Source organism: Phyllobates terribilis, unplaced genomic scaffold (assembly GCF_046119375.1).
Source record: "Phyllobates terribilis strain yellow unplaced genomic scaffold, ASM4611937v1 Scaffold_11__3_contigs__length_659146591, whole genome shotgun sequence".
Classification (NCBI taxonomy): domain Eukaryota; kingdom Metazoa; phylum Chordata; class Amphibia; order Anura; family Dendrobatidae; genus Phyllobates; species Phyllobates terribilis.
In genome coordinates this window covers 610,169,783-610,182,805 of record NW_027362771.1, presented here as the reverse complement: position 1 = coordinate 610,182,805, position 13,023 = coordinate 610,169,783, and the positions used below count along the sequence as shown (strand labels likewise).

Sequence of the window (13,023 nt, the reverse complement as noted above, 5' to 3'; positions counted from 1 at the left end):
TCAGTTAAACTCATTGATGGTGATGTGTGTCAGGGCTCTTTATATCACTGTAAGCAATTGCAGACACCTGTGCTAATTAGTTTGGCAGGTGTGTCCAATGAAAGGCAAGACTACTTAAGAAGGCTCTCACATTATTAAGCAGCCTACATTTTCTGCCAAAATGGGAAAGAAAAAGGATGTGTCGGCTGCTGAGAAGCAACAAATTGTGGAGTGTTTAGGTCAAGGCATGACTACAATCAACATTGTGCGATGATCAGGATGAAGTGTCTTGGCAATCAAGAAGTATGTAGCTGATTCACAGTACACACGTGTGCGTGCTGATAAGGGCAAATTGAGGACTCTTTCCTACAGGCAATTACGTCAGGTTAAAAGAGCAGCGGCAAAAAAGCCTTGTCATAGCAGCAGACAAGTTTTTGAAGCTGCTGGTGCCTCCAGCGTCCCCCGAACAACAAGATGCAGGGTCCTTCAGAGGTTTGCAGCTGTGCATACGCCATCCTGTCGACCTCCTCTATCCACTTCACACAAGCAGAAACGGCTCCAGTGGGCCAAACATTACATGAAGACTGATTTCAAAACTGTTTTGTTCACGGATGAGTGCCGTGCAGCGCTCGATGGTCCAGATGGATGGAGTGGAGGATGGCTGGTTGATGGACACCCCACGCAAACACGGCTAGAGCGCCAAAAGGAGGATGTGGAGTAATGTTTTGGGCTGGAATCATGGGGAGAGAGATTGTCGGCCCCTTTAGGATCCCTGAAGGCGCTAAAGATGAACTCCATAATGTATGTGGATTTTCTCAAACAGCACTTCCTGCCATGGTTCAAGAAGAAGAACCGTGTATTTCACAGCAAGATCATTTTTTTGCATGATAATGCACCATCTCATGCTGCACATAAAACATCTGCATCTCTGGCTGATATGGGCATAAAAGGGGACAAACTTAAGGTGTGACCCCCATGCTCCCCTGACCTCTACCCCATTCAGAACCTCTGGAGCATCATCAAAAGGAGTGTCTATGATGGCGGGAGGCAGTTCACATCTAAGCAACAGCTCTGGGAGGGTATTCTGTCCTCATGCAAAACAATTGAAGCAGAAACCATCCAAAACCTGACAAATTCAATGGACGAGAGAGTTCAGAAGCTCCATTCGAACAAGGGATCCTATGTGAAAATGTAACATCACCTAGAATAAAGTTTTGAGTTGAAAACTGTTTGATTTCAGTTTCTAATAACCTGCTAATGCTTATAATTTCAAAAATGACCATTTTTTTGGTCTTTATTAAAATGAAAAGGTTGATCGAAAAGTTTGGGGGATCTAAGAGTGTGGCAACCCGTAGTCATGATTACTTCGAATACTGACAATATGAGGGTCATGTTGCAGGTAGTGCAGCAAGAAGGCACTTATGTGTCTTGGGCATCTCGGAGCCCCAAAATTATTTTCCGGGCTAGATGCAGCTAAATATTATTATTAATTTTAAATCTGGTGGAGCTTAGTATAGATGGCCTAATAGGATCAGTGCTGCACACTGCTACAAAGCCCAAATTATTTTCCAGTCAAGATACAGATAAACATGATTAGTAATTTTAAATCTGGTGGAGCTTATTATAGATGGCCTAATAGAATCAGTGCTGCACACTGCTACAAAGCCCAAATTATTTTCCAGCCAAGATACAGATAAACATGATTAATAATTTGAAATCTTAAAACGGTTGGTAGGGTGATTTTAACCAATCATCAAGCTTTTACTCTCCCCAGGATGACACAGGGGTAGAAAAGTCGTTTGGGATCCATGATTTGTTCATCTTTATGAACGTGAGTCTGTCTACATTATCAGTGGAGAGCCGCGTGCGCTTATCTGTCAGCACACCACCAGCAGCGCTGAACACACGTTCAGACAGAACGCTGTCTGCGGGGCATGACAAGATCTCCAAGACGTAAGTGGCTAGCTCCGGCCATTTATCCAGATTGGAAGCCCAAAAAGAGCAAGGGTCCAGTGACACAGTCATGGCTTCAATGTTTACTTGGAGATACTCCTGTACCATCGTCTCTAGGCGTTGACTATGTGTCAGACTTCTTGTCTCCTGTGGCCTTGCAAAGGATGGGCTAAAAAAGTGGTGAAATGATTCCGCAAAATTGATGTTACCAGCAGATACTGTGGTTCTGTTACGGTTTGAGTGCTGAACACTTGACGGTCCCACGATTGGCAAGTTGGAACTGTGAGATTCACTACGTGCACCACCGGTGTTTTGTGGAAAAGCACATGTAAGATTCTGCAACAGTCTCTGCTGATACTCCTGCATGCGTGCATCCCTTTCTATGGCAGGAATAATTTCTGCAAATTTACTTTTGTACCGGGGATCTAACAGTGTGGCAACCCAGTAGTCAGGATTATTTCTAATTCACAAAATTCGAGGGTCATGTTGCAGGTAGTGCAGCAAGAAGGCACTCATGTGTGTTGCGCATCCAGGAGCACCAAGTTTCTGTTGTGTTGGTGGTGAGGTAACAATCATGCTTCCTTCCTTTGTCCTCTCCCCCCCACCTCGCACAACAGAAATGTGATCAAGGTCTCCCTCATCTGATGAGTCTTCCATCAGTTCGTCCTCCAGTTCTTCCTGGGCTCCTGCACCTTCCTCACTAGTTTGGCTGCTACCATGCGCCCTGGTAAAACCATCTCCCCCACCCTCACATGCCTGCCGCCTTGGTGCTGACGACCGTCTGGACCTTGCAGATGTTAGCCCTTCCTCATACAACTCCTCCTCCTCTACTTCCTCCACCTCCTCTTGTGCCACCACCTGACTCCGAATTCTGTTTAACATGTGCTCCAGCATGTAAATCACCGGAATAGTCATGCTGATAATGGCATCATCAGCACTAAACATCTTCGTCGCCATTTCAAAACTGTGCAGAAGGGTGCATAGGTCCCTGATCTGAGACCATTCCTCCAGCGTGATTTGCCCCACCTCTGGATTTCGTTGGCCCAGGCTATACGTCAGAACGTATTGCACCAGGGCTTGTCGGTGCTGCCACAGTCGCTGCAACATGTGCAGAGTTGAATTCCACCGGGTGGGCACATCGCATTTTAGCCGGTGAAGTGGCAGGCCCAGCGACTTTTGTAGAGATGTAAGTCGCTGAGCTGCGGGATGCGAACGGTGGAAGTGAGCACACAGCGACAGTGCCCTCTGCAGAAGGCCATCTAGTATGGGATAGTGGGCTAAAAATTGCTGGACAACCAGGTTCAACACGTGAGCCATACAAGGCACGTGTGTGACATTGCCCCGGCGAAGGGCCGCACCCAGGTTTGCAGCATTGTTGCACACGGCCTTCCCTGGTTTCAGGTCCAGTGGAGACAACCATTCATGAAATTGGTTCTCCAGAGCTGACCACAACTCCTCAGCTGTGTGACTCACATTTCCCAGACATTTCAAAGTAAAAACCGCCTGATGACGTTGAGCCCTACTGCCAGCATAGTAAGGAGGTGTGCAGGATCCCTTCTGCGCAGTTAGAAAGCTTGTGGCATGACCAGACAGGCTTTGGGTGCAGGTGGAAGACCGAGAGGAGGTTGAGGAGGCAGAAGCAGTGGAGGAACTTTGACATAAAGAGGATTGACGCACAACTCGTGGCGACGGCAAGTCTTGGACAGCAGCCCCTTGTCCTGCTGTCACCATAGTTACCCAGTGCCCAGTCAGCGACATGTAACGCCCCTGTCTATGCCTACTCGTCCAAGTGTCTGTGGTGAAATGCACCCTGTCACACACAGAGTTTCTCAAAGAAGCGGTGATGTTGTGTGCGACATGCTGGTGGAGCGCAGGCACACCTTTCTTTGAGAAGTAGTGCCGACTGGGCATCTGGTACTGGGGCACTGCGATGGACATAAGGTCTCGAAAATCCTCTGTGTCCACCAGGCGGAAAGGCAGCATTTCTGTAGCCAAGAGCTTGCAGATGGTGAAATTCAACCTCTTAGCTTTCTCATGGCTAGGAGGAAATGGTCTTTTACTTGTCCACATCTGAGGGACCGAGGGCTGGCTATTGTGCTAAGACGGGGTTGATAAGGGTGTCCCCGGCAAACTGCCGGTCTGTGAGGAAGATGCAGGCGGACATGTTAGGTTGCCTTGATCCAAAGGTGGTGCTATTGATGTCGGACAGCGCTCAACACCAGCTGGTTTTACCACCTCCAAAGAAAATGATGACCTTCCAATCATGCTGGCTGTTGCGGGTAAAGAGGTGGCAGGTCTGCGCCCCAAAACAGGTGTGACTGCTGTCCCCCCAGTCACAGAGGATGAAGAGGCCGCGGATGCACAAGATATGGCAGACGGTGGTTGGCCCGGCCGGCTAGGCCGCATTGTAGCACACTGAGCTTCCCACTGCAACTTATGCTTCATGTCCATGTGCCGGTTCATGCATAAAGTACTCAAACTATGTATTTTTTGGCCTCTACTTAGCTTTTGCTGACAAATGTTACAGATAACACGAGTTGGGTCATCTTTATCGATCTGAAAAAATGCCCAGGCTATGCAAGTCTTAGCACCCATGCGACCTGAAGAGCCACCACGACTTGTGGTGAGAGGCAGAGTTGTGTTTGAGGATGCAGTTGTTGACGTGCTTCCAGTACTACGCCTCTGTCCAGGAAGGCGCAACCTGACCTCGTCGTCACTAGCATCTTCCTCCACCTCCTCTGCTGACCTCATCTCTTGGCTGACTGTGGGTTGACAGTAAGTGGGATCTCCAACCTCATCATCATCACCCTGTGCGTTATCACACCCGTCGTCCTCAGAGCCAACCTGTTCCTGCACTGACAAAAAACTAAAGTTGTCGCTCCAATCAGGTATTTGAGTCTCATCATCGTCTTCCTCATTGTCTCCACCAACAGGAGTTACAGTTTGGGAATGAGGGTCTACATTATGGTCAGAACCTTCTGCGTCTGGTCCTGGAACCGATTCATAAAGATTCTGGGCATCAGTGCAGATCATTTCCTCGTCTGGATTCACAGAAGCGCTGGAGTCGACCTCTGATTCCCAGGCTATAGTATGAGTAAACAGCTCTGCAGACTCAACCATCTGTTCTACCTCATACTCAGACGGGCAGCTGGAGATTTGGGAGCTGTGAGGAAGCAAGTGCGATTGGGGTGACACCTTTGAGGACTGGAGTATTTGTGATGTTGAAGTTGATGTGGAGGAGAGCCCACTTAAAGGAGCACTTGATATCCGTTGAAGCACCTGCTGTTTTTGTGCCTCATCTGGAATTTGTAGCGATTGGCGTGGCCGTAAGAAAGGGATCTTATCACATTGTCCGCTAAAAGAAGTAGACATTTTAGTTTGGCTGGAAGATGGTCTTTCTTCTGCAGATGTTACTGTTGCTTTAACACCTACCCCACGGACACAACCTTTTTTCCCCTTCCCAACACGCCTATTCCCCTTTCCACCAGCAGCAGGCCTTTTTCCACTCATTTTGGTGGTTAACTAATTCACAACTCTGGAGTTGTTTGCACAAAAAAACAATGGATGGGTACCGAGCAGAGCTGAGTGGCCAAACTGTGGTATTAGGCCAAAACTATTGGGTGGGTTAAATGCAGAAAAAAATTATATTCAATTTGCAACCTGATGGAGGTCAGTATAGATGGACTAATAGTGAAAGTCCCACACACAGCTAGAAGCCCAAATATTTTTTCAGAGGTAGATGCAGAAAAAAAATATATTCAGTTTGCAACCTGATGGAGGTCAGTATAGATGGACTAATAGAGAAAGTCCCACACACTGCTAGAAGGCCAAATATTTTTTCAGAGCTAGATGCAGACAAAAAATTATTTTTCATTTGCAACCTGATGGAGGTCAGTATAGATGGACTAATAGAGAAAGTCCCACACACTGCTAGAAGGCCAAATATTTTTTCAGAGCTGGATGCAGATAAAAATTATTTTTAATTTGCAACCTGATGGAGGTCAGTATAGATGGACTAATAGAGAAAGTCCCACACACTGCTAGAAGGCCAAATATTTTTTCAGAGCTGGATGCAGATAAAAATTATTTTTAATATGCAACCTGATGGAGGTCAGTATAGATGGACTAATAGAGAAAGTCCCACACACTGCTACAAGGCCAAATATTTTTTCAGAGCTAGATGCAGACAAAAAATTATTTTCAGTTTGCAACCTGATGGAGGTCAGTATAGATGGACTAATAGAACAAGTCCCACACACAGCTAGAAGCCCAAATATTTTTTCAGAGGTAGATGCAGAAAAAAATTATATTCAGTTTGCAACCTGATGGAGGTCTGTATAGATGGATTAATAGAACAAGTCCCACACACAGCTAGAAGCCCAATATTTTTTCAGAGGTACATGCAGAAAAAAAATATATTCAGTTTGCAACCTGATGGAGGTCAGTATAGATGGACTAATAGAGAAAGTCCCACACACTGCTAGAAGGCCAAATATTTATTCAGAGCTAGATGCAGACAAAAACTTATTTTTAATTTGCAACTTGATGGAGGTCAGTATAGATGGACTAATAGAGAAAGTACCACACACTGCTAGAAGACCAAATATTTTTTCAGAGCTGTATGCAGATAAAAATTATTTTTAATTTGCAACCTGATGGAGGTCAGTATAGATGGACTAATATAGAAAGTCCCACACACTGCTAGAAGGCCAAATATTTTTTCAGAGCTAGATGCAGACAAAAAATTATTTTTAATTTGCAACCTGATGGAGGTCAGTATAGATGGACTAATAGAGAAAGTCCCACACACTGCTAGAAGGCAAAATATTTTTTCAGAGATGGATGCAGATAAAAATTATTTTTAATTTGCAACCTGATGGAGGTCATTATAAATGGACTAATAGAGAACGTCCCACACACTGCTAGAAGGCCAAATATTTTTTCAGAGCTGGATGCAGATAAAAATTATTTTTAATTTGCAACCTGATGGAGGTCATTATAAATGGACTAATAGAGAACGTCCCACACACTGCTAGAAGGCCAAATATTTTTTCAGAGCTGGATGCAGATAAAAATTATTTTTAATTTGCATCCTGATGGAGGTCAGTATAGATGGACTAATATAGAAAGTCCCACACACTGCTAGAAGGCCAAATATTTTTTCAGAGCTAGATGCAGAAAAAAATTATATTCAGTTTGCAACCTGATGGAGGTCAGTATAGATGGACTAATAGAGCAAGTCCCACACACAGCTAGAAGCCCAAATATTTTTTCAGAGGTAGATGCAGAAAAAAATTATATTCAGTTTGCAACCTGATGGAGGTCTGTATAGATGGATTAATAGAACAAGTCCCACACACTGCTAGAAGCCCAATATTTTTTCAGAGGTAGATGCAGATAAAAATTATTTTTAATTTGCAACCTGATGGAGGTCAGTATAGATGGACTAATAGAGAAAGTCCCACACACTGCTAGAAGGCAAAATATTTTTTCAGAGCTAGATGCAGACAAAAAATTATTTTCAGTTTGCAACCTGATGGAGGTCAGTATAGATGAACTAATAGAACAAGTCCCACACACAGCTAGAAGCCCAAATATTTTTTCAGAGGTAGATGCAGATAAAAATTATATTCAGTTTGCAACCTGATGGAGGTCAGTATAGATGGACTAATAGAACAAGTCCCACACACTGCTAGAAGCCCAATATTTTTTCAGAGGTAGATGCAGATAAAAATTATTTTTAATTTGCAACCTGATGGAGGTCAGTATAGATGGACTAATAGAGAAAGTCCCACACACTGCTAGAAGGCAAAATATTTTTTCAGAGCTAGATGCAGACAAAAAATTATTTTCAGTTTGCAACCTGATGGAGGTCAGTATAGATGGACTAATAGAACAAGTCCCAGACACAGCTAGAAGCCCAAATATTTTTTCAGAGGTAGATGCAGATAAAAATTATATTCAGTTTGCAACCTGATGGAGGTCAGTATAGATGGACTAATAGAACAAGTCCCACACACTGCTAGAAGCCCAAATATTTTTTCAGAGGTAGATGCAGAAAAAAATTATATTCAGTTTGCAACCTGATGGAGGTCTGTATAGATGGATTAATAGAACAAGTCCCACACACAGCTAGAAGCCCAATATTTTTCAGAGGTAGATGCAGAAAAAAAATATATTCAGTTTGCAACCTGATGGAGGTCAGTATAGATGGACTAATAGAGAAAGTCCCACACACTGCTAGAAGGCCAAATTTTTTTTCAGAGCTAGATGCAGAAAAAAATTATATTCAGTTTGCAACCTGATGGAGGTCAGTATAGATGGACTAATAGAATGATGCTATGCCCAAAAGATTTTACTTCACTAGGTGCAGTAAAAAAATTGGTATTCTATACACAGGTGGTATATCTTGCAACACAGATAGGCTACTCCACTGACTAACACACTCTGCAATAGGCCAAAAAGGATTAGCTTTGCTAGATTCAGCCAAATGCTGTGAAAAAAACTTGCACAGCACTGGCACAGACCTGCCTGGCAAAAACTGATAGGAACTGATGTAACCTAGTCCTGAAAAGGACTGCAATTACAATTAGTCTTTACTCCCACAATCTATCTATTTAAGAGCACAGACCTGCCTGATAAAAGTCGTAGGAAATGCTGTAACCTAGTCCTTAAAAGGACTGCAATCACAACTATTCTCTACTCCCAAGCTATCTGTAGATTTGTGCGAAAATTGGCTTGAAATTAACAAGGTATAGCGCACACAGCAACAGCGGTGCCGTCTAACACGCAGATGCAGCAGTGAGAAAATGGTGGCGACGGGGAAAATGGCTTGGTCTTATAGGGCAAGGACATGTGACATACACTGCCAATGACACATGCCCTTGCTTGTGTGAAAAAAGCACTTCGCTCCGTGTGTGCGCTGCTGATAGGCTGACAGATTGCACCTCCCCACTGTAAATGCGGGAAAGAGAAAAAAAAATGGAGATCTTCATTATTCCTGCAGAGATCCAACCCCTGCCCCTCCCCCCACCCCGCTGTACTCTCAAACTGCGTATTAACATTAATTTTCATCATTACTGAGAAAAAATCCAGTTATGATTTTGGTGCACGAACAGTTATCGAACATAACCTCGAACAGCCAAATTTTTCTCAAATCGTTCGTGTTCGCCGAACGGCTCGAACACCGCCCAAAACAGCTCGAATTTGAGATTGGCGAACAGTTCGAGCAGAACAACGCTTATCTCTAATCTATACCACCTAATTCAGTGTCAATGTACAAACAAATCCCTGATAACTACGTTACTCATGCATAATAACATTTGTATTTTTGTCTAATTAGCTATACAATGTTTTCTGCAACTTATATCATTAGCAAATTTCTGATTTAAATAAGTTTGAACATCCATATGAGGTAGCGTGGCCGAGCGGTCTAAGGCACTGTATTAAGGCTCCAGTCTCTCTGGAGGCGTGTGTTCAAATCCCACTGCTGCCATTATATATTTGGATCTAATTTTTACGAAAAATTAGGAAACAGTTGAGGAAGTAAAGGGGGTTGAGAATTTAGGAGGCAGCGGTAATTCTATCCTATACTTTTGAACTACAAAAGGTGGAAAACCTGCGAAAACTGAGATTTTAAGATTGGACTGTACAAAGGCAGTTTTTAATGGACTCAGTAAAAAGGAAGGAAAGGTAGGATGTTCTAAAGGAAAGACATGTTCAGGAAGGAAGGGAGATTTTGCAAAATTAAATTCTCACTGCGCAATCAGTAACAATCCCGAAAAGAAGGAAGAATGGAAAGCATTTATGGAGACCAGGATGGCTGAATCTTGAACTTAAAAGCTTGCTAAAAAGGAACAAAGAAATGAATATCAAATGAAAAGAAGGGTTCATATCTAAAGAAGAATATAATGCTGTCTGCACGGAAAGCTGGGCTAGCGTTAGAAGAGCTAAAGCCAGTAATGAACTGAGGCTTGCAAGAGAGACCAAAAGCAATAAGAAAGGATTTGGAAGTAAGTCAAAAGTTAAAGAAAAGCCAAAGATGCTATAGGATTTTTAAAGGATGAAAAGGGTAAAGTGGTCAATAATGATGTTGAGAAGACTGAACTTTTAAATTCCTATTTTGCTTCTGTGTTCTCTAAGAAAGCAAATGTAACATCAAGTGATCTTCACTGTGCTGTACAAGAAAAGGAACATGTGAACAAGTCATACGTATGAATACTGCATATGAGTGGTCATGCTGGCTTTAGGCATCAGAATTAAATACATCATTTACCATCTATGTTACATCCATGTCAGTTCAATCAATGATCAACCATTCTCAAAATTTGCCAAAATCAATCTTGGTTAAAAGAAGTCTAACTGCTAGCTCATATCCCTGCTGACTTTTTAGGGTTATCAATACAGGATGAGCAGATTGATTAGCAAACATTAACAGAGCCATGCTGCTTCATCTGCTTTCCAGTAAGTCACTATAGTGAAGGATTCATAGCTACACTGCTCTGCACTGCTGTATAATGTTTTCCTTGCTGCTGCTTCTGATTATCTGTTACGTACAGGAAGGGATCTAGAAATCCTTCATGTTTGAGTGTCCTGTATATGGGAGATCATAGCAAGTAATCTATACCACCTAATTCAGTGATATCTAAAAATTAGCGGATGAGAAAACAGAGGAAAGATTAGTTAAATATCTGGATACAAGTCATATGTTTTGTAAAATGGTGCCCCAGAGTCAATGTACAAACAATTCCCTGATAATTACATTGCTGTTGCATAATAACATTTGTCTTTTTGTCTTATTGGATATAAAATATTTTCTGCCACTTACATCAAAAGCAAACTTCTGATATAAATAACTTTAAACATCTGTAAGAAGTAGCGTGGCCGAGCGGTCTAAGGCGCTGGATTTAGGCTCCAGTCTCTCTGGAGGTGTGGGTTCAAGTCCCACTGCTGCCATTATTTATTTGGATCTAATTTTTACCAAAAATTATAAAATGGTTGAGGAATAAAGGGGTTTGAGAACTTAGGAGGCAGCGATCACGCTAAACTTTAATTTTGAACTACAAAAGGAGGAAAATATGCGAAAACTGAGATTATAAGATTGTACTGTAGAAAGGAAGTTTTTAATGGACTCAGTAAAAAGGAAGGAAAGGTAGGATGTTCTAAAGGAAAGAAATGTCCAGAAAGGATGGGAGATTTTGCTTAATTAAATTCTCACTGCACAATCAGTAACAATCCCAAAAAGAAGGAAGAATGGAAAGCATTTATGGAGACCAGGATGGCTGAATACTGAACTTAAAAGCTTGCTAAAAAGGAACAAAGAAATGAGTATCAAATGGAAAGAAGGGTTCATATCTAAAGAAGAATATAATGCTGTCTGCAGGGAAAGCTGGGCTAGCGTTAGAAGAGCTAAAGCTAGTAATGAATTGAGGCTTGCAAGAGAGACCAAAAGCAATAAGAAAGGATTTTGGAAGTAAGTCAAAAGTAAAAGAAAAGCCAAAGATGCTATAGGATTTTTAAAGGATGAAAGGGTAAAGTGGTCAATAATGATGTTGAGAAGACTGAACTTTTAAATTCCAATTTGGCTTCTGTGTTCTCTAAGAAAGCAAATGTAACATCAAGTGATCTTCACTGTGCTGTAGAAGAAAAGGAACATGTGAACAAGTCATACGTATGAATACTGCATATGAGTGGTCGTGCTGGTTTTAGGCATCAGAATTAATTACATCATTTACCATCTATGTTACATCCATGTCAGTTCAATCAATGATCAACCATTCTCAAAATTTGCCAAAATCAATCTTGGTCAAAAGAAGTCTAACTGCTAGCTCATATCCCTGCTGCCTTTTTAGGGTTATCAATACAGGATGAGCAGAGTGATTAGCAAACATAAACAGAGCCATGCTGCTTCTGCTGCTTTCCAGTAAGTCACCCTAGTGATGAACTCATAGCTACATTGCTCTGCACTGCAGTATAATGTCTTCCTTGCTGCTGCTTCTGATTATCTGTTACGTACAGGCAGGGGTGTAGGAATCCTTCATGTTTGAGTGTCCTGTATATGGGAGATCATAGTAAGTAATCTATACCACCTAATTCAGTGATATTTAAAACTCAGCGGATGAGCCAACAGAGGAAAGATTAGTTAAATATCTGGATACAAGTCATATGTTTTGTAAAATGGTGCCCCAGAGTCAATGTGCAAACAAATCCCTGATAACTACGTTGCTCATGCATAATAACATTTGTATTTTTGTCTAATTAGTCATACAATGTTTTCTGCAACTTATATCATTTGCAAATTTCTGATTTAAATAAGTTTGAGCATCCGTATGAGGTAGCGTGGCCGAGCGGTCTAAGGCGCTGGATTAAGTCTCCAGTCTCTATGGAGGCGTGGGTTCAAATCCCACCCCTGTCATTATTTATTTGGATCAAATTTTTACCAAAAATTAGGAAACAGTTGAGGAAGTAAAGGGGGTTGAGAAATTAGGAGGCAGCGGTAATTCTATCCTATACTTTTGAACTACAAAAGGTGGAAAACCTGCGAAAACTGAGATTTTAAGATTGGACTGTAGAAAGGCAGTTTTCAATGGACTCAGTAAAAAGGAAGGAAAGGTAGGATGTTCTAAAGGAAAGAAATGTCCAGAAAGGATGGGAGATTTTGCTAAATTAAATTCTCACTGCACAATCAGTAACAATCCCAAAAAGAAGGAAGAATGGAAAGCATTTATGGAGACCAGGATGGCTGAATACTGAACTTAAAAGCTTGCTAAAAAGGAACAAAGAATTGAATATCAAATGAAAAGAAGGGTTCATATATAAAGAAGAATATAATGCTGTCTGCATTGAAAGCTGGGCTAGCGTTAGAAGAGCTAAAGCCAGTAATGAAGTGAGGCTTGCAAGAGAGACCAAAAGCAATAAGAAAGGATTTTGGAAGTAAGTCAAAAGTTAAAGAAAAGCCAAAGATGCTATAGGATTTTTAAAGGATGAAAAGGGTAAAGTGGTCAATAATGATGTTGAGAAGACTGAACTTTTAAATTCCTATTTTGCTTCTGTGCTCTCTAAGAAAGCAAATGTAACATCAAGTGATCTTCA

The 13,023-nt window shown here is 42.0% G+C and overlaps 2 non-coding genes across 2 annotated transcripts; both read left to right on the top strand.

Moving 5' to 3' along the window:
* The first annotated feature begins 10,805 nt into the window (after nucleotides 1-10,805).
* TRNAL-UAG (transfer RNA leucine (anticodon UAG)) lies at nucleotides 10,806-10,887 on the top strand. The gene has a single exon. It is a non-coding gene; the product is annotated as a tRNA-Leu (tRNA).
* Nucleotides 10,888-12,264: 1,377 nt separating this feature from the next.
* Nucleotides 12,265-12,346, top strand: TRNAL-AAG (transfer RNA leucine (anticodon AAG)). Its single transcript has one exon. It is a non-coding gene; the product is annotated as a tRNA-Leu (tRNA).
* The last annotated feature ends 677 nt before the right edge of the window (nucleotides 12,347-13,023 follow it).